Source organism: Myodes glareolus, chromosome 8, assembly GCF_982192425.1.
Source record: "Myodes glareolus chromosome 8, mMyoGla1.1, whole genome shotgun sequence".
Classification (NCBI taxonomy): Eukaryota; Metazoa; Chordata; class Mammalia; order Rodentia; family Cricetidae; genus Myodes; species Myodes glareolus.
In genome coordinates, this window is record NC_142033.1 from 41,950 (window position 1) to 44,568 (window position 2,619).

The 2,619-nt window shown below is 33.6% G+C and overlaps 1 pseudogene; it reads right to left on the reverse strand.

Annotated features, from left to right (window-relative positions):
• Positions 1-1,412: 1,412 nt before the first annotated feature.
• LOC146894043 (olfactory receptor 4A5-like) lies at positions 1,413-2,351 on the reverse strand (annotated as a pseudogene).
• Positions 2,352-2,619: the final 268 nt, after the last annotated feature.

The following is a 2,619-nucleotide window of genomic DNA, read 5'->3' on the forward strand; positions in this document are numbered from 1 at the left end:
GATGACATGAGAAGGGTCTTATGGAGAAATATGAACAAAATTTAATAACACATGTGTTTGAAAATATGATAGTGAACACTTTCATTTGTACACTTTATAAAACAATAACCAAAAATTCTTCAGCAACATCAAGTTGTTATAAACATTAAATCATGTAAAACTGAGCCGGGAGGTGGTGGCACACACCTTTAATCCAGCACTTGGGAGGCAGAGGCAGGCAGATGTCTGTTAGTATGAGGCCAGCCTGGTCTACAAGAGCTAGCTCCCAGTCAGGCTCTAAAATTACAAAGAAACCCAGTCTCGAAAACCAAAACCAAAACCAAAACCAAAACCAAAACCAAAACCAAAACCAAAACCAACCAAACAAACAAAAAACCCCATGAAACTATAAATTCGTGCCAGCTCAAATATGGAAGAATCTTCCAGTTTCTTATGAAGTCAAAGGTAAATTGACCACTAAATATGTTACTCAGTATTTATCCAAGTTTAAAGAAAACTTAGCTATGAATACACAGGTACATTTTATACTTTATTCATAATGTTAGCTACCTGGAAACAACACAATAACTCTAGTTTGCAAAGAGATGAATAAAGTATTAAATACATATAAAATGTAACATTACTATGCAAAAAATGATATTTCATATAAGCATATAATTCTATCATAAACACATGAAATTAAGTTCATTATCTATAGAAAGTAAAGCAGATTTAAAGGCTATAAACTATGTCTATATACCATAGTCCTTTCTTAAGAATATGAATAGTCAGACATTCTCAAAATTACTTTATTTCTCAACGGAAATTAATGAACAATTTCTGCTAAATTCTTTTTCAATATTAATTGAGATAAATTATGTTCAAGTAAGCTAGTTTTCTGCATTATGGGAGAAAAGCATATGCAGTTTGTACATTTCCCAAAATTCACTTTTAATTGATTCTAATATGGGAGGTTACTTTACTATTTTTAAGGAATTTACATTTATAGGGTATCTCAGAGAAATGTATTGAGTAGAATATTGCTTTTATTTATGCTTTAACTGAAAAGTAATTATATTGCTTTACCTCTCTCTATTCTTACCTCCAGTGGCTCCCAGCTGCCTTTCTTTGAATATATCCTATTCCCTCCACTCTCAAGTTAATAGTCTCTTAGAGGTTTTATTATCATAACATACATGTATAAATGAATATGCATACATAAAACATATAGCTATAACTAGACTATTCCATTTTTCTGTTTATCTGTATATGGTTTCAGGGCTGACCAATCAGCACTATACAACCAGTAAAAGAACTAATTCCTAGGAAGTGAAAATTTTCATTGTCTCGGGGTAATTAGTTGTCTGTAATTTTTTGATACTTTCCTTTGCTAGGATTTTTCACTGATTGTTCTAGTTCACTTAGTTGCATGTTCAGTGACAAGACATTCCTATTCTATCTGTAGTTAACATCTTACACCAGAATTTTTCCATACAATTTTTCATCTCTGAATTTCTCAAAGTGTATATTAAAGGATTTAGCATAGGAGTAAAAATTGTATAAAATACAGTAATGAATTTGACAATAGAAAGTTATAAATAGGTCTGGCATACATGAAGATGCAAGGAACAAAAAAGAGGGCAACCACCATGATGTGGGAACTGCAGGTGGACAGAGCTTTACGCCTCCCTTCCTGACTGTGATTCTTGAGAGACCTTAGGATGATTCCATAGGACAATATGAGAAGTATAAAAACAATAATGCACATAACTCCACCGTTGGCAATGAGAGTGAGACCAATTAAGTAAGTGTCAGTACACACAAGTCCCAATAATGGGGACATGTCACACATAAAGTGGTCAATAATATTAGGACCACAGAAAGGAAGGTTAAAAACAAAGACAATTTGAATCAGGGAGTGTGTAAAACCTCCAATCCAGGAAAATATCAATAAGATGATGCAAACCCTTCGATTCATGATGGTTAAATAGTGTAATGGCTTACAAATTGCCACATAAAGGTCAGAGGCCATTGCCACAAGAATGACAATCTCAGTACCACCAAATAAATGCTCTATAAAGAATTGGCTCATGCAATCTGTGAAGGAGATGGACTTTTTATCACATACTAAATCCATAATCAACTTTGGTGAGATGGAGTGGAATAAACAATGTCAGGAATGAAAGGCAGGCAAGGAAGAAGTACATTAGGGAACCCAAGGAGAGGCTGGCGATTACAGTCACCACAATGTGTAGGTTGCTCACTAGTGTCACAATATAGATGAGTAAAAACATGATAAACAATGCTTTTTGTCCAGAATGATCCTGCATGAGTCCCAGAAGGACAAATTCTGTCATATTGTTCTCTCCCATTGACACTTTCAGGGCACTTGTGTCAAAGATGACATCTCATGAGATCAAGACTTTCTGGATGTTGTGAACATGATTGTATTATAGCACAGACAATATCATCATCATTATAATTTTCTTCTATAATTATGAACCTGCAGTAGATATTAAATAAATAATTCTTGAGTTATGCATCTATGAAACCAAACAGATTTTCTGTTTATAATTCTATTTCTTCTATGATTATTTTATTAACCCTACAAGTAGTACCATTTCTCATGATCTCCTTGCT